The sequence below is a fragment of the Passer domesticus genome, chromosome 1, assembly GCF_036417665.1.
Source record: "Passer domesticus isolate bPasDom1 chromosome 1, bPasDom1.hap1, whole genome shotgun sequence".
Lineage (NCBI taxonomy): Eukaryota > Metazoa > Chordata > Aves > Passeriformes > Passeridae > Passer > Passer domesticus.
This window is the reverse complement of record NC_087474.1, coordinates 125,248,205-125,268,087: the sequence shown is the minus strand read 5'-3', so window position 1 is coordinate 125,268,087 and position 19,883 is coordinate 125,248,205. Positions and strand designations below refer to the sequence as shown.

The 19,883-nt window shown below is 36.9% G+C and overlaps 1 protein-coding gene and 1 long non-coding RNA gene across 5 annotated transcripts in view; both read right to left on the bottom strand.

Annotated features, from left to right (window-relative positions):
* Positions 1 to 19,883, bottom strand: part of NKAIN3 (sodium/potassium transporting ATPase interacting 3) — a 333,546-nt gene that overhangs the window by 226,306 nt on the left and 87,357 nt on the right. The gene's annotated exons all lie outside the window — the stretch shown is intronic.
* Positions 16,559 to 19,883, bottom strand: part of LOC135289495 (uncharacterized) — a 30,136-nt gene continuing 26,811 nt past the window's right edge. Inside the window, exons 4-5 of the long non-coding RNA XR_010352265.1 lie at positions 18,072 to 18,158; positions 16,559 to 16,749 (exon numbers count right to left, since the gene is read on the bottom strand). This is a non-coding gene — a long non-coding RNA (uncharacterized LOC135289495). The remainder of the gene's footprint in view (positions 16,750 to 18,071; positions 18,159 to 19,883) is intronic.

Here is a 19,883-nt window from a genome sequence, read left to right as displayed (position 1 = left end):
GCCATTTCCTTATTCACACTACTGGAGTCCATCATTACTTCCTTCTTGGTTTTTAAAGACTGTTTAAAAAGTGTGAAAGACTTCTGCACCATGACGAAATTCCTTCAGAATGAAAATACATGGATATATTCAACCCTGGTGGCAGTCTCCTAATACATACTGAATTCTCTCATGAATTCACTTATTCAACTTTTGAGTAAACCAGACTGAAAGAAGAAAAATCTTTTAGGCCCAGGAGAAGTCTCTCCTATTTATTCTTTTCATTTAGGCTAGAGTGGGATAAGATTACAAATCTATGAAGGACTGCAAATTTGCAGTTAGAGGAGACTGAAAATAATTTTCTTGTAAAATTCTTCTTTTACTATGTCAGCTATATATTTTGCTTCTGTAGGAACCAAATTTGCAAGAGAGCCTCTCAATTTGAAAATTGAACTAGCAAGAAAGAAAACCAAACCACATTTAAATTTCAAGTGCTAAAATTCTGATGAAAATACTGTAGAGATAAGAAAAGCTGCACAAGCTCTTCCATATTTTTATATGATGTGACCTTGCTTAATCTCACAAAGCTCTGCACAGCAGCATGGAAAATCTCCCATAATTTCCCTAATGAGGTGATGTGCACTTCATAGAATAGACAGTTGTTGACCTATTGTAGTAATTGTTTGGTTTCCAATTACACAGCTTGAAAAACATGAGGCCCTTGTGAGAGTATGTAAATATTATCAGTCAAATGCACCTCTTATCACTTTACTGTAGTCAAGCTATTCTAAAAGAATTATATCATAAATTGATTTTAGCCAATGCATAATTTATCTAGTGCATTTTTTACACAATAAAGTCAAAATATGAATTAGCAGTTTTGAAAACAAACAACAAAGAATATTCCAAAGGACATTCAGCTTATTTTTTTTTTAAACTTTGGATGCTAGCTAAATTCCAGAGCTCTCTAAAATGTTTGCATTTTGAGGAGTCATTAATAGAGGGGTCTGGTGTGTTTAATGTGACCCTACCAAGACTATACAAAAACCAGTTACTCTGAATTCAGAAGGCAATATTTTGCCAATGGCTTCAGCACAGTTTAATTAACTGTACAGTTCAAGAGCTGCCTCTCTAAGTTCCCTTCTCATTTTCCTTCTCTGACAGCAAGTAAATGAAGAGACCAAAGAAGATGGAGCCAAACTCTTCTCAGTGGTGTCTAGTGGGAGGACAATATGCAATGGGAACAAAATAAAAAATAAGAAATTTTACCTGAACCCTGAAAATTTTGGTAGTATGAGGGTGGTTAAATAAGAAATTTTACCTGAACCCTGAAAACTTTGGTAGTATGAGGGTGGTTAAACACTGGAATAAGATGCCTGGAGGAGTTGTGGTTTTCCCACCTTCAAAGCTATTAAAAAACTGGCTGGACAGTGTCCCAAGAAATCTGCTCTACTTGATCCTGCTTCAAGCACAGGATGGAGGAGAGGGGGTAGATGAAATGATCTGCAGACATCCCCTCCAATCTCAAATATATGATCCTATGATTTAGATGTAATTTAGGGGTTTTTTTCTGAATCTCTTGTTCATATTCATAACCAACTTTTCAAATTCGACTTTCTGAATAGACCTTACCTTTTTATATCATCCACATCATGCTTGCTGTTCCCATACCTGTCTCTAAGAAACATTTGTCTTCATTACACCAGCTTTCCTTGTGACTTCTCTGCTGCTTACCCTTCTCTTCATCAACTGCCTGCAATATTCCACCCCCATTTCATAACTTCTCCCTACATACTGATAATTACATTCCAGCTCCAGAGAAATTCTTAGTTCTTTAATTCCTGATTCATGTTAAATTATTAGGAAAACACTTGGGAGCAAAGTTTTCATCTGCATTTCTCTCACTGCTATAATATATTTGTCTACCATCCTTGTTACAATCTTTTCCATGAAAAATTCCACAAAAACAGAGTAGGCATCCTTCAGCAGCAAAGCACTGACCAACAATAAATTACAATAGCCAGAAAGTATCAACCACCACAAACAGATTTATTATTACAGGCAGACTGTAATTTCTCATTCTGTCTACTTATCACACAACCACTAGGAAGAGTTCTCGTAGAATTTCTTAGATGCAGATTTAGCCTACAACCACGAGACACCTTCATTCTGCTTCAAAGCCTTTTCAAACTTCTTTTGATATTTTGTAGCACCCTCTTCTCTCATCATCCCTCTCTGCAATTATACTTTCTTACTAAGGGAGAAGTAAGAGCTACCACTTACAGAGTAAAGAACTCTTCTACATGATTGGACTAAAAGACTTGCTAGGCATTCAGTGAAATAAAAAAGTATTAACAAGAAGAGCAGAAAAACCACACACAAACCTGAAAGTAAGATAATAAGAGAACTCTTTTTCTCTCTTGCAATTAAGTCATGTAAAGAAGGGAATATTTGACCTATTGTATCAAAGCATTTTTTTTCAGAATGCAATTAAGAAAGTGGGAAATTGCAAAGATACAGGTTCAAATATGCACACTAAGATATTTCCCAACATTTTCTTCAGTATTTTCAAGCCTTTTTCAAGAAATCTTTTTAAACACTAAAAAGGAAATGTCGCTATTAATATGTCCAGATTCCCTCTAAACAAGTTGAAATAAGTCATAATAACAAGATGAAAAAAGTGATAAAGCTCTTGCATCAACACTTGCCTTTCTTCTACGTTGCCTTCAAGCTGTCAATTGATGATTGATGTAATTCTCCCAAGAAACCCAGTTCACTAAGAACTGGATGGAGGAAAAGCAATTCACAGAGTAAATTTGAATCTGCATCAAATTTTAAGGAACATTTGGACAAGACAAAAGCACATCAAAGGAAAAAACAGTCACTAAAATGTCAGCAGTTGTCTCAGATTAAGATTCTGTATGAAATGCACTTTTGTGCACTTTGACAAGGTGATTTTGGCTGGTCAAAAATCATACAAGGAGTTGTTACCAGAAACCCGAGAACAGCAGGATAACTACATCTCTGTACTTTGGCACACCTTACAAACACTATGTTGCCAACTCTTCAATATTAGTATCCTTATATTTCTGTTTAGCCTTTTTCCTGCCTGAAATCTGAAATCAGTGAATGACACAAAAATGACACCAATGAAGAGAAAAATAAAATATGACTTTATATTGTCAATTTTTAATGGACAGAAAAATAAAGTTTTAATTAAAACAATCAAATTCGAGTGCATAGACAGATACAGATACAATTACTGAAACTTTTTTACAACTGCCCTGGCCACAAATGGAGTTAAACAGATGTGGTTTACTGCTAAACTTCTCATAGAGATATAAACCAAACAAAAGGGACAGAAAATCACTATACGATCAATAGTGAAAATACTGCAGTTACTCAGGTGGTTTCTGGGCATTTGTCTAACACACAGAAATAACAAGGCACTAGTACATGCTATGTACATGAGCAAAGGGAAAATTTTTATTGCATTAATAAAACAAATAGAAGGCAATGTGTTAGGTTTTAAATATTTCTTTGCCTTGTGTAAACTGTGATTCCTTGGTGAAAAGAAGAATTGGTGACAAATTCTTCCTGCAACCATTGTATGAAATACAGCTACAGCGAGGAGGAAAGACTTAGTGAGAAGGAGAATGCAATTTTTATGACAAAGAACACACCTATGTAAGTATTTTATTTAGTTGGATGAACAAAGTCTTGCAGTCCACCTTTACATATACATACCTTTATCTTTAGCCAAAACCAGGTCTGTTAAGTACAGATCTGAATAAGATAATAATCACGTTGTCCCAAATATTGAAGGAAGCAGAGTATTTCATTGAAAGGTAAATTCTCCTTTGATATTTTTCAGGAGAAATAACACCAAGTCATGGTGTGCTGGCAAACAAGTCTTTCTAACAAGCTGTTGGTGTAAAAACACTGTGATTCTGGCCTAATGACTCACTCCACCATGATTTTGTGTTAAGATCCTTTTCTGAAATAATATCTTAGTCATTTCAATAGGATAAGATATTCCTCCGAACAGGGCTTCTTTTCACTAGCATACTCAAACTGATAAACACAGAACAATCTCTTCCAAAGTAATTATCACATAGGGGGCTATTGACTATATGCTGTTGAAATATGAAAGCATATTGTACTTCATACTCAGGTAAGTCTAAAGCCAATGGCTGTTAAATTACATTATCAAAAAATGCCTCCTCTTCATGTGTGAAACCAGGCCAAGAAATGTTGCAAAGTTAATAAACTGTTATGCTCATTCTTGTATGCTGTATGAAAGTAGCTCAAAAGCAAATTTCTTTGCAAGAAAATGTGCAATTAAGTAGAACAGAAAAATACAGCAAAAAAAGCATAATCAGAGAAGCAGCTAAACAACCTTTTCTTCTGTTTAAATATTCAGACATTTCTGTGTCAGAAATTAACAGCCAGTTCATACTCACACTCAAGGAAAAAAAAAAAACAAAAACAACCAAAAAACCCAACAACACAATGCAGTAGAAAACAGCACCTTTCTCCTCTTTTTCTGCTTGAACTGCACTATTCAGGAGAGTGAATGAATGATTTAAATAGAAGTTCTCAAGTGTACACAATATGCTTTGATTTGCACCTTCAGTAACGTTGCTGAAGCCAATTAACTCAACCAAGGTTTTGACTTTTACCTTCAGTGTACAAAAAGATATGAGATTCAAGTGATTATATAATGAATACATAGTACCCTACTCAGAAAAATGCTGGCTAAAAATGCAGAATTGCTTTTTCACAAAACACTTACGTTTGTTCAGAATTTCTTTTTAATCCAACTTGAACTTTTTTTCCTTCCAAACTATTTTCCAGGGAACTAGAAATTCTGAGAATAGCCTTTTTAAGCAACAAAAGGATAGACCATGTCTGCCGTTTTTTCAGTTCTCATATATGACCAGTTCCTATCTCCTCAGGTAGTGATGAAGAAGATAGGAGGCTCTCTAACAGTATAAATGGTCAGAATGATAAATACAGTCACCCATCACATTGGACTAAATAGAATTTTTTACAAAATATAAAATATTTTAATCTTCATTTCATTTCAAATCAAATTCTACTGCTGTTGGTAGGAAAGTCTGTGATACAGATCATACAACTCATACAGTCCAACTTCCATTTCGGCAGGCCAGTAACCCACGACTGCAACAGAGTTTCTGTGGAAGTTTCCAATATCCCCAGTCAGAACCTATGCAAAGGGAGCAGAACACATCAGTTTGCATCCTGAAGAGTGACAAAGACAGTTATTTTGTGGGGCTGAAAGGAGGCACACCCCTGGCAGCCCAGAGGAGAAATGCCACGGCTGAGGTGCTGAGACAGCTCTGAGAATGACTTCAGTCCATCAGCTCTCAGCAGTAATGGCCTGGATGTGCCAGCTGCAGGTCCTTCAGCCCTTGGCTGACATTCCCATGGATGGTAAGGCTGTAAGAATCTCTGCTGGCATCTGTCCTTCTACCTTCACACTATGACTGGAACAATATAGATTTACACCAGTTGAGAGTCTGGCCTAGCAGTTGAGCCTCCTGCGAAATGAGTGGAAAGGACCTCATTCCCGCAAACCCCTGTGCTGAGACAGTCCCAGCATTCCCCCACCACGTGTTACATCTCCATGCGTGCAGTCTGGCAGCTACAGCTGAGTTAACAGCTTCACTAAATCAATTTCCAGAAAGAAACATGCTAGAACTTCCACTGTGGGCTCACAGGAGATTCAGTCAAGTCAAATATTTACCCTTTCACCTTTTACATTAGAAAGGGTAATTGAAAAAACAACAGCAACAAAAACCTGAATGCGCACATCCCTACAGTAGCTTCAACATACTGCTTCATTAGAAATGCAGAATATCACCTAGGAAATCTCAGGCCAACTGGCACCATGGTTATTAAGGAATAAAAATCCCAATGGCTGCAAAGAGCCTTCTTTATTAACAATACTTTCTATTACAAAATCTCACCCTTCAAGCAGAGTGTTATTAGTAGTGGCACAGGACACATATTCTGATTCGTTCATTGAACCCTGTGGTCTTCCGTTTTATTAATAGGGGACTTCTCCAGGTTGGTGGGGCTTACTACAATCCTGTTTAATTCTTCTTCATTTTTCAGTATTAAGCCCTTACATATTTTAAGCTATTACTTTTTTCTGTTATCTGAACTCCACGCAACTTAGCCCAAAGAGCCAGCACAGGAAGAGATTGCAGATAAGGAAAATAAAAAGCTACAAAATTCTAAAAATGCTTTAACTGGACACTTACTGGGGGAAAATTTAAAAGACATTTTTTATTCAAATATCCTCCACTTCCCTTGGGACAGCAATACTCTTTTTATTCTGCAGCTTATATACATGCCCTCCCATACATTTCTGCTAGTCAAAGCTTTCAGGCTAAGCTGATGACAGGTGGCACTCCTAGCATGAGAGGACCACACGCTGTGGACATTTAATGAATTTCCTTCGGGCCCAAATGGAAGTCTTATAACCTTAGGTTGATTTACTCTCCTCTTCAGTTAAATAAAAATATTTCACCTCGTACAAACAGCTCAGCAAGATACAGAAACAGCAAGAGCCAAATGAGTAGAGGGATTTAGAGCTTTTCCAAGGTGTACTTCCAGTTCAACCATTTTCAGTCACTCATTATGGAATACAGTAAATCTCTTACTCTGTTTTTTGGACTCCAACATGAATTATCCAAGAGCAGGTGAGAACACAAGTCTGAGACAGAGTATATTCCAACGTTTAGTTTTACTTATGTGAGGGACTTCACTGAACTATAACAAAACAGCTATTCTGACTATAGATAAACTCAGTGTAATGTCATACCTATGGAACAGAGCATTTTAGAGTTTGCAGTGCCTTACAGCCTTCAGGTATTTTATGCTTTTTGAATTTGTTAATGCTTCCAGGCTAAAATGTAAAGAAATCAGAACACAGGAAGTTGCCCAAAGCAGCAGATCATAGGAGAAGAGGAGGACAGAAACATTCTTAGGAAATAGAAAGTTTTAATTGTAGATAAATTGAACAGAGGTTTGCCTTTCCTTCATTCAGCTAGACTTTTGAAAAACTTCAAACCCATTAAGTCAAACCTTACATGGAAGAAAATAAACATGATTTCTACTCATAATAATCTTCTTTATAACATGTCTGAGAAAGAAAACAGCAAAGTCTGTATAACAAAGTGTTTGGCTCTGAATGGCTTGCCATAAGTACTGGGTATATAGTCTCTCTCAAGGTACTAATTATTGACATTTATTGATGACCTCTGGTCTCACAGTGACTGTAATAGAGATTATGATGTTGAAATCCAGACATAAAAAATGTCTGGACAAACAGAATGTGTATCAGAAATGTAGCACTCTGATACTCAAAGAGTTTCAGAAAGAGTTTCAGCTTACTGCAGGACATCAGAGAGCAACAAAGTCTTTACACCTCTCTACTTTATCTTCCTGTTTTAAGTAGCTCAGACTGGTTTTTTATCATCAGGATAAAAGGAATCCCAGCAGTCTTCAGGTGATAACAGTAACCTGGACTGGGATTTAAATGAAGGACTTTGCAGTGAAAGATTCTATTTTTCATTACCAGCCACATGACTCGTAACTCATTTATCTCGCCCTTTAAAATAAACCACTTTTCCAAAACCATGCCTTGACATCTCTTTTCCTTCAGTTATGACAAATGCAAAAAATTGTACAACATGTATTTCTTCTCTGACTGACAGCTTATACAAATTATTCCTTTATGTCTTTGTAGTTTCACATTCAATATTTTAAATTCCTGAAATTGCATATAGTTGTACTGAATTCCATTAGGATTCCTGGGTCTGTCAGAGTAATAATATATTTGAGTTTTTGAACTTCAAACATACTTCATTTCATTTACAATAGTTATGTTAAAAAGTCTATTTTCTCCTTCTAAACCAAGTACCGAACAAATTCTAATCATTATCCCATGAGATCATGAAAAATTACTATTTTTCTATCCATAGCTGAATTAGTCTTTCAGGGAGGGCTGCAACACATGTGCTAAAATAACATGCACCCATCCAAAGGCCTTTCAATAACTTCCCTAGTTCCTGTGCCACACTCCAGCTTACCTCTCAGCTTTGAGAGCATGGATGCCATCAAAATGGCTCCTTCAATTAAGCCATAGGAGATACTCCCTACTGTCCTAAGAAATAAGGGAAATTAGACCCTAAAAACTGCAGGAAGAAGAGGAAATAAAAGTGTACACTAATGTTGGGTAATCTGCATATCAATAATAGAATATTGTTTTACTCGTGCTCCCAACGTTAAATAGAGCTAGTAAACTAACAAATGCTGGAAAAGGTTATTCAGCCAATTTCCACCCACTAGTGGATGATCTTGCAGTAAATACTTACTTGGTCATTTAAAGCTTTCAAGGTCACAAACTGCAATCAGCCTGAATGCTGAACTTCCATGCATTAAGTGTGAGAATGCACCAGATATGTTTAGTCAGGAGCTGGAAACCCTATTTTGACACAAAAGGTGTTTGGCATACACATTATGAACAACAGATATGCAGGCTTTGAGAGAAAGGGCTCTTTATAATAGGCATAATACATGGACATAATATATAAACATAGCACGTACCAGGAGTAGATCAGAAATTAAAACTGTTATAAATCTGAATTCCTATCAGCAAGGAATAGAATATTTGAATTATGCATAATGCAGGGAAAAGGAAAACAGAGTAGTGCAATGCATACACTAAATTACAGGATGAATATCAGAGTCCATCATATTTCATCCTCCACCTCCCCTTCACTAATAAACCCTGCCAATGAAATAAGCCTCAACAAGTTTTTCTCCTGCTTTGTCAGTTCCTCTTGTTCATTGCACCCTACATATCATACTGATTTACTAGGCATTTCATTGCCCATCTCGCCTGAAGAATAGTTTTTCCACAATGCCCCAAAGAGGCAAACAAACAGCACATACTAAATTTCAAGACATATTCTTCATCAGTCTTTGCAGTACATCCTGCCTTCCTCTGTCCTCATTTAGATTTTGATTACCACAGATTACAGATTTCATTTGTCTGCTAACATATACAGTGACAATTAAGAAAATCTCAATCACCATGAAAATCAGCTCCTTGTGGGGGGAGCCAGAGGCTAATGCTAAGTACAGGATATATTGCCCAATATCCAGAAGCTCATACAGAAAATTCAGGTATAAACTCAATAGAAGACAAGACCAATGTCAAAATTGTTTACAGAGTAAAAAGCAAAGGGCAGGCATTTGGCTGCACAGAACAGAAACTGTGGCAGAGGAGGTGCAGAACACAGCCAGGGCAGGCACAAGGCTGGCTCTGGCCCCTGCACACAGCTGAGGTTATCCCACCTCAGGCAACTGCCCTCTCCTGCACTTTTAGGCAAATGCTTGTAAAAATCATTCTCATGAAGGTGAAGGGAAAAACGTAGGAGAGACCAGGGCGAAGGAGAGAGAATACATCTTGCTACAGGAAGCTTGGATGTCCAAGGGGACAAAAATGACATTCATCATTTTCCCTTCTGCCTTCCTCACCCACTCAACATAGTGAGTGGATTGTGAAGTCAGAAGAATATTTATCACAGTTTAAGTGCCTGTTAAGCTCTGTGTGGGCACCTCCTCACTGCTCACATGAACATGCTTTCACCCAAATGTCATCTGCAGGCAGAACAGGCCCAGAAAATGCAGCTGTGACCTCCAGTCTCCCCCAGCATGGTGCAGTTCTGGCACCAGCAGCCTTGCTCACATTTATCCATGTATGTCTAAATGTTTACAATACAAAAATAAACCTGGTTTGATTTTGAACACATGCCTGACCAAATCATGACTGGTAGGTTTTGACCACATGGACACACAACTGGGCATTTATCAATTGTCTCCTGGTGAAAAGAGATCTTTGTGTGTAAGAAATTTCTTTTATCCTTTAGCTTTCTGCCTCTCCTCAGGGATTATGTCACTATTGATTAGATGCAAAGTTAGATCATAACCTAACTAAATAAAATTTCCTTTCATATGACAGTTCTTTGGTCTCTGCTTCCCATGTCACTTTATTAATCATCATGCAAATTATATTAAAATTTTAATTTTCCTTTTCATGTAAAAAGAAAAATCAAGATATCAGACTACATCCAATTTACATCTATCATTCAAAGTGATAGAACAAAAATAAACCTGTCTTCACATAACAAATGAGCACTGCTTCCCAGTTTTGATTATAAAGATAATGTGATCTCTTGCATAAAAAAACCCTCTAAAACACACTTTCCCACCTCCCTAATTCTTCTCTAAGTCTACTTTTCACTATTTGGCAGTTCCTGACACTTAAATGGAAGCTGTACATTGTTGCCAAGAACCTTATCCCAGAATATGGTATTAGACATCTTGACTGTATTGTCTCCACAGTATCTGACTTTGCATTTAGTAAAAAATAACAACCATAATATTTTACAAATCCTAGCAGAAATAGATTTTCAATTAATATAACTCTGTTCTACATCACTTTTTACCCTTGCTTATCATCCTGACTGATACAAACATTGCATGGCAAAGACCAACAAGACAGAAGATTTCAGGTCAGATATTCAATAATGTATTTGACACATCATAACCATTTCCTACAAATAAATCATCTTGAAGTCAGGTCTGAGTCAGACAGCAAAGTCATGTTTAGCTGAAAAAGAGTGAACAGGCTAAGAGAACTTAAAAATATTTTTAACTCAAATTCTAAAGTTAAAATTTAGGTGAAATTTCCCACGATACCATTGCACAGGGAAATTTCTGCCTGTTAGCCTCCAAGCAGTGTGAAATCCTGTGCCTGTTCTGAAAGAGACTTTTGGGAGAAACAAAACCCATAACAAATTGGAAGAAAATTTGGCCTCTGAGCTGATTAAAAGTCAGTTTTAGAGGGAAGTTGGGTTTTAGACATGAACATGTCTACTGACAAGCATATCAGTAAAGCATAGGCTTGTCTTTTTTGGCCATATCGGTCAGCTACAGATACGTTAAACAACTAAAGACTGTGTTAGTTTCCTCATCAAATGTACCTGAATGCCACAACAGCAACAAAGGTACAGAGGGATGAATATTCTCATTATTTTTACATGACAGTGAAATCTGGAGAAAGAACAAAAAATGTTAGGGCTTAAAGAAAAAGCTAAAGCAAAACCTGAAGGAAGCAGAGAAATTATAAAATTGAGAATCAGAAACCACTCCACAGAGTAAGCCATCCTAAGCCTACAATGCAAGTCATCCTTGAAAGGAGAAAATATACCTTTGTACAGAAAAAGAACAGTCTATTCACTTTTTAAAATCCCATGATCAGAGACATGATGGCAAAACAGAAGGAGTTCAGATATTTCTGTGCTTCTGTTTCAGTTTTAATAGATACCATATCCCCAAGAAAAGGAGACAAAAAAGGTCAGCTGAGCTAAACTGCATGAGGGAAAGAGTAACTAATGGAGGGAGAAAAAGAGAAGTGATGAGGAGATGTACTGTAAAGGCAATACCCTGGGAACAGAGAAACCTACTTTTTATTTCTCATGTTTTGTCCCTGGCCCATTGTACAAATATCAGCAAATCACAGAATCCCTTTGCAAACCTGAGACAAGTTTTGCTGAGAGAGGAGAGAGAGAGAAAGTTGCAAGGGAAGAACAGAACAGCTCCCATGGCATTGCTGTAATGAGATTTCTCATATCACCAGCAAATAGTCCCAGCAGATGGTACTTTCTGCTGTTGGGGCTGAATTATTTATTTTGCAGATGCATGTAAAGGCCACCATTGGATCTTTCTTAGTTCTTTGGTGTAATGCAAAGCAAACCTATCATGGAAAGGTAACCACTGTCCCAAAGAGGAAACAATCCATCCCTAATGTAGGAAATAGCAGATGGAGGCTTCCAAAATCTGTGGGGCAGCACAAGGTGAACACAAAGCACTTATAGTTAATGTCAAATCTTCACTGAGTGTTCCTTAGTCAAAAATGCATTTATTATTACTAGATTAGCCACAAAACTGACAGAGATGTGACTCCCTCTCCTTTTCCCTGGGAGATGACTACAAAACCCAGCCTACCCTCCAGGGTGACATCAATTCATGCAGGACTCACACCAGTGAGCATCCAGCACTTGCTTTCAGAAACATTTTCAAGAAATCATTCCAGAAAGATATGAACGTGATGAAAATTAAACTCTGGAAAAATATGAATTCCATTTTGTTGAGGTTTTTTTTTCCAGCTGCATCCACAGCAGGGTTAGAGACAAATTACCCTGCACAGCCATTATGACAAAAATAAAAGACTCCACCTGAACATGGAAATTTGTGCAACACAAGCTACAAACTATTCAATTAGTCATCAAGGCCCATGGGCACATATTGACAGTCAAGTTGTGGTCATTGTGGGTGGGGTGACCTGTTCCACCTTGTATAACTAATAAGCTTCACTGGGCTGGGAATATGAGTCTGGTGTGCCTATTGATTGTGACATCCCCTGGACCATGGTGCCTATCTCACAGGCTGTAATAGGAAAAGGAAAATGTTTCAGCTAAAGACAGTGAGAAAGGGAGGTCTTCTACGGTCTGGGACGTAGGAATTCCCTGTCCTGATTTCTAGTTTTAGTCAGAGTTTAATTATTGATACAAAAATAGATGGCTATAAATAGAAGAGACTGAGGATTATTCACCCTTGCTCCTAGTTCAGTGGGTAAGTGGGCAGGAATTATGTGAGCCCTGAATTTCCAGTGTGTGCTTTTGCAGTGACACTGCTAGTTCTGAGGGGAAAGACATTCCTCTCCTCCCCTGCATAAGAGCTATGCAAGACAGAAAACACTCAAGAAAGGAAAAGGAAAAGAAAAAAAGGAAAAGGGAAAAGCTTGACAATTTCTTAGAGAATACTTAACACATTGAAAGCATCTTTTAATCCAATTTTGGTGCTAACACAGTCTAATTTTCAGAAGTATTCACAAGTGTTGTCTCCCATCCATGTCAGCAAGAAGGGAATTTGAAGTGAAGATGAGGTCACAAGGCTTTAGGTTTTCTTCCAAATGCAGAAAAGTATAAAGCTTAGCTTTGCTTTGCCTGGCTGCTTGGTTTGAGGGGAGGCAGGAGATGGTGTTTGCTTTGCTTGAGGCTTTACTAGTGAATAAACTACTACCTGAATAATATTAAGTACTTTTAATTAGCTAGAAAGACTCAGAAATCTAAAATTTTCAACTTTTACTCTTCTGAGCCCCATTGGTGACCAGTAAAGAAGGATAAATAAAAGGATAAACTAAGTTTCCCCAAATGAAGAAAAGCTTAGTCTTCTAAATGTTTAAGACCTTATACACCTTTCAGAAAAGAAGCTTCCATACTGCTCCCTGTTTTTCTACCCTTTTAAGATCTAATTCAACACTGAGCTCAGGGGCAAGAAAGTATAAGTTTTTATTAGAAAATTTTGTTGAAGTAAACTATTGTTTACCATATGAAGCTGGCAAAAGTTCATATGAAGAGAGGAGCATCAAAGTCAGTGAAAATTTTTGTTAACAGTATTCACAAGTGAGTCTAAAATCTGGAGGCAACCATATCACTTGAATCTTTCACTGCAACAAGAGAAGAACAATTAGAGACTCAAGACTACTGTAAGCATGTAAAAGTATTGAGTAACACTTCCTTTGTATGCAACAGTTTGTTATACTAAAAGTCCAAACTTTTAGTATGAACAAAATACCTTCTATAAGCCTGGGAATTTTTAAACAACATCTCCCCACATTTTTTCTTCATTATATCCATTTAACCCCATAGTCCTGGTAATGCTCTTTTTTTCCTTTTTTTTTTGTTTGGTTGGGGTTTTTTGCTTTTTGACAATCTTTCCCACATTTAAGAATAGTAAAGAAGATTTTTAAAAATAAAATTTATTGAATACATAATTCTGCTTATTTCTTTTTCCAAAGAATAGATATAAACACATACATACAATTTCACAAATTTTTTCTAATAATTTTTTTCTAAAACAGAATAGCTTAGTGTACCATTTATGTGAAAATATTACAAATGTTTATGTAATATTAAATTTACATCTTGGTCCTCACAATGTTATTCTCATTTGCTATTTGTGCTTTCATGTTACTCATTAAAATAACAGTACTGCATCTCCTGACATGATGAGAAATTGCAGTTCTTACATGTTGTAGCAGGGACCCGTTACTGGACAGGAAAAACAGTATTCACATATAAATGAGTGCTCCTTCATTTATGAAATATTCCCCATACTTTCAAGTTAGCTTAGTCAATGTTCATTAATATTTTAATAAACTTAAATGACTCTTCATCCATTCAAAAATTTATGAACAATGACTGAGTGTGGGATTTGAAATCTCATTGAATGGATTTCACTGTTTCTATTTATAAAAACATTCACGGATAACGTTCTGGATATAGTTACCATCTTCATCTCTCACTTTACCCCTTCACTGGGTAAAGGTAGGATTCAAAAAAAGCATACTCTTACTGCAACATCTGCAGGCACAGATGAAAGCTAGGCTCCATTTCAGTCTGCTGGAATGGTATAAATTACGATATAAAGTGAGAGAAGACCCCAGCACCAAAGGTGAAAATTACAGACAAAAGGAAGGAGAAGCACAAAATTGGGAGAATTCTGGGAATAATTCTGAGCTAGATGTGCTTTTCTTGTAACTAATTCTATGCAGTCACATAATAAAGGTTGTTGTTATCCTGTATGAAGACAGAAGATAAAGTTATCTAATATCAGTCTGGGCACGCTTCAAAACTCAAGGAAAGAAAGAGTATTAGCAGTGGGATCAGTATCAAGACACTCACTGATAAGGATGACAGGCCTTACAAAACCTGGCACCCAAGAGCCCCGTCTCACCCACGCTCTTGGCACTCCCTTCCTCGCACTCCCTAAGAAGCCTGAGAAGCCCGCCAGATCTCCATCTCAGCATCTCTTCATTCCAATAATCCCAGGAACACTGTCTTCAAATTTTAAATAAATTAATCAAAACCAGTGGTAACCTTTAATTGATTTGGGTAAGAACTGGTCAGGCCTTTCAGCTGGGAGAAGCGTGAGGCAGGAACTTCGCATTTCTTCATGCGCTAATTGTATAATAATTAATAAAAGTAAATTAGATCAAATATAACTTAGAGAAAACCACTCTCCTGAATTATGGCTGTTGAAACATAGCCAGAGAAGCACTTTCAGGAGCCTGCTTGGCTGTGCAGTGCAGATTTAATTATGATGTTTAGACATGGTCTACTACAGAGATACCTGCTGTAGCTTGGAAGCTACAGCAGAGCTCAGACACATGTGTCACCAGTCAGCAAGACAGGAGTGCAGTGAAGAAGCACCATTATGGGAATGAATATGGCTTTTCCTTTAGAGGTTTGTGTAAACTGTTTCTTTAGTTCGGACCCAGGAACATACAAACCAGTGATTTAAATCTGAATTCTAGGTTTCAGAGAAATTTTGTGAAAACTCATCCTTGCACAGTTTTCCTGCATTAAAACATTACTTACATGATTTTGCAGATTCTCAGTGATCTGGACATAAAATACATCAGTCCATCTAACTAATTCACCAGGTACTACATTCTTTCATCCCTAAAGTTTCTTCTGACATACAACTGTGGAGATACAGCAGATAGCTATAGAATCTACTAATAAAAGTTCAGTGTGACAATCTCATAATTTTAACAAAACTAAATAAAGACTGTTCACTGTTAGCACCAAGTGCTAACTTTAATATACTTTTTTTCTGATCTCAGGAAATTGAATCTAAAAAGCAACCCAAATTTTCTTTTCTACTACCGATATGGTGTTTTCTTTTATTTTGCTCTGGTTTTTTGAGATTTTTTTTTTTTAACTAATGAAAACAGGCAATCCTGTATTTTGTTTCACATTGCTTCCCTGGGGCAAAGATAAACTTCACTCTTATCTGTTCTTTTGCTGTTCCTAGAATGATTGCTCAGTTCATTATATTGTTTGATGTTGGCATCTCAGCTTTCCAGTGCTTGATTTGTTCACTTCATTCTCAAAGTTATTAGGCTCTTCATTCCAAAAATAAGCTGATTTTCTCATTTAAAAACTAATGTCATCTTTGTGTATCATAGATTTACAGTTCACAACAATAATAGATCATGGAAATTGACATAAAAGATTAAATTATGAAAATGTATTTCACTTGCATAAAAAGGAAATGAGTAATAGTCCCATGTAAGTGAATATAGATCATTACTGCACAAAGATCATAATCAATAGATACCAATAAGTCACCTGAGTTACAGCCCTCACAAGTTCACAGAACGCTAAGAAACAAAACTTGTGGATTATGAGATGGAGTGTGGCCAGCACACTCTACTCTCCCAGCGTGTACCCACCCAGCTGCACACTGGATTCACCTCTGAGGAGGGAATGATGATGACTTATCTCACCCTCTACACCTGTGCACAGGGATTCTGGAGCACAATAGGGATCAGAACACTGTTTCTACCATTTTGAGTGATCAGTGCCTTCCAAAAACAAATACAGTTAAGACACCACTGTTTTGGGGGTTTGTTTTAAATAATTTTATTATTTATTATATATTATATAATAGATATAATATATTATATATTTTATTATTTTATTTCTCAGATGAACTTACATGTGACAATCAAGTAAAAATATGGTGACTCAGCTGTATTTTGACTTGAACTTTCAAAACTGTAAATTTTCTTCTTGAAAACACTCCTCCAGACATCCTCTGCAATGGTAAAAATAAACAGAAGTCCTTAAACTCTTTCATAAGATATTTTCCAAGTATAAAAGAATTGCTAAACAAAGCTAACAATCCCAAAATAAAATCTCCAATCTGCTGTTATGTGTTAACATAATGGTTTTCTTATGTATCTTTAAATACCCACCAGAAATAACAAGGAACATTGGGATTGTCTTTTACAATGCAATCTTTATGTAATGGCTAAGCTTCAATTTCATATGGAAGAATGTACCACACAATAGCCTGACAGAATGTCACCTAGCTTTGTCTTTTTAAATGCTCACCACAAATCCTACAAGATCATGAGTTCCCAAAGACTAATGCATTAGTAAAGCTTGGAGGCCAAGATGCACCCTGCCTTCCCAGGGTAAAGGAGCTTGAGCACTGCATGGGGAACTTGTTGCAACAGCTCATCCTCTTTGGTCTATATGCACACAGCGTGCCAGTCTACCGCTTGGCTGTGCAGACAAAATCAATGCAGAAGGAAGGGTAGCACACAGTTCTGCAATATTTGGAATCCCAAAAAGTCAGTATCAAGGGGTTCTCCACTACCATTTCCACCTTCTTGTAAAGATACCACCATGAATCCTCCTGCCACTTGAATTAGCAAGCTGATACTTGCACACCTGCTGAGAGCAGCTCAACTAATAATGATAAGCAACTCCCGACTAATGCCACAGCCATCCTGAGCATGAATATGGGCTGAGCACACAGTACTGGCTTTAGGCTGTGGGTGTGCAGGCATCTAAGGCACACTCGGTCCTTCCCCTGTGTACTTAGAGGCTGATGTTGCTCTGACACTGTGAGCTGTTCGGTTCAGTGAGCGGGCATCAAACCAAGATGCTGTTCATTATGGGGAGTTAATTCTATGCTTTATCAGTGAGCTGAACTTAGTTCCTGCTGCCAAATTAGGAGTACAGTTCTGTGCTACTCCTACTAGAAATGGGTAGGCTCTGTTCACATTTGTTTCCTTAAGCATCTTGTAGGTCCACAGTACAAAAGTGGAAAGAAAGGCACCTTCCAACCAAAACTCTACTAGGATGTCTAGGTTGGCAGCGGTAGGAAAAAGACATCAACTACAAATTGGATTGCAGAACAATGCCATAAATGCTTGTTAAAGGAAAACTTGCAACAAGCATCCTGCTAATTAAACATTTTAAACAGCAGGAGAAGGTCAATCATCTATAGCTGACATTTATTCAAATTTACAAATATCCATTATGTAATTTCAGCAACCAGAAGTATGCACTTTTACAGAAATGAAAGCAATTTTGTCCTGGTTTGCAACACTCATGCTGCACACTTACATTTCCTTTAAGGATGCTCTTCCCAGCCATGAACTCTGCTCTCCAGGATGGATCAGATGAACAGCATGAAAAGTATGAAGTCTGAAACTATTATGACAAGGTATCAAGTATCACGTTAATATGCAGGGTCTGTCAGAGATTAATTTTAATGCACAAGCCCTTGGGTCACATCAACATCACAGAGTTTTCTGGGTCACCAAATTAAAAGGCATGGCATCATCTCCTTTTGACACAGAAGCAGTTCATTAGAAATATTTGCCTAGATATAGGAAAGTAATCTTGGTCAGGCATAAGCTTTGAAAATTCTTCTTCAAGTTATGCTGGCTTGAACAGAGATGTCTTCTGGGAAGAAAAGTCAAACTTGAAAATTAAACTAGATTAAAGTTCTCAGCTGGACTTTGTTCTCAGAGGTGAAGTACACTCTGAGAATGTATAAATTCCCAGCATATCCTGTACAGACCAAAAATGTTGATTTCTGATAAGTTTCTGAACCTACTCAACCTCTGATTTATCTTAAGAACAATATTGGTGGTCATTCAAGAATGATTAAATTTTCTCTCCAAATAGTATTCTATTCCAAGTGTCAATTTTGATGAATAGTCTATCAAGTCATGACAGTCAAAGAGCTGAAATAACTCTATCATCACATGATGTTTGTCATTAAGAAAACTATTTGTACTTTCTTGAGCATCACATTCATTTGCTTCTATTTGTGAGCAGACCTACACAAAAGTATTGGAGTTTCTTGCATGATCTAAGCAAATTACTTGTCAACTGTAATCAGAAAGGTTATATGTTGCAGAAAACATTAATTCACTCCTTTTCATAAAAGTTGTTTCAAATATTTTTGAATGTCTACAACAAGATAATTAGAGCTCAAGGCACTGCTACTGTCAGTCTTCACAATAATCACCAACAACATTAGCAGAAAATAAATGAGATTCTAGTGTCAAGTTACCTGAATACAAAAAATATTGCAGCTGATTAAAAAAAAAAAGAAAACCAATCAATATAGCACAAGAAAATAGTGATTTCAAGTACAAGACTATGGAGAGGATGATCACAGACATCCATCAGATACCTTCCAAAATCTTTACTGTATCTGAATGGAGACTATACTTGCACATTAAGCTGTTTCAGTCTTGTCTCTTACATGTCAGCAATGGCAAACTCAAGGACTCAGCACAGAGCTCTGAAGTTGATCAGAGTTTGCAGAGAAGATTGCCTTGTACGTGACACAGCAAAAAGATGGCAGAAAATGTTACTGAAATGTTTATTTAGCCATAATGATGTTGAGAACATTAGTCAGTTTATACCAATGTCACATTGTTTTGCCATTGTTTTACTTTTCTAGACCCTTTGCTTGGTCCCTTTTATGTCAGTGCCCTTAAAATTGAAAAGTGACCAAATATTTATACTAGTCTGTAAGTGTATTCATAGAATTTTAACTTTAGACACTAAAAAAATAAATTCACATTTTAAAAAGTGGAAGTTCATCAGAAATTATAACTGCATACTTAATTTTTTTTTTTAAATTACTTTCATTACCCATTCTTTGAGAGAGAGGTTGATATGGCATTCAAAGTCACAGCTTTTCCACACAAAGTCATTGTCAGTATAAGTTGTGTTGCCAGTGCCTTCAAACTGAGAGACACATGGCAAGACAGACATTGTCCATTCTTCTTGCACCCAGTTCTGCTGCGCTCTGCTCTTAAGAACAATCCTGATAGCTTTAAAGTTTGCACACCCACTCCATTTTGTGAAAGCCCTAAGTACACCTCAAAGTCCTTGTTTGTTCTTGGACAGATACTA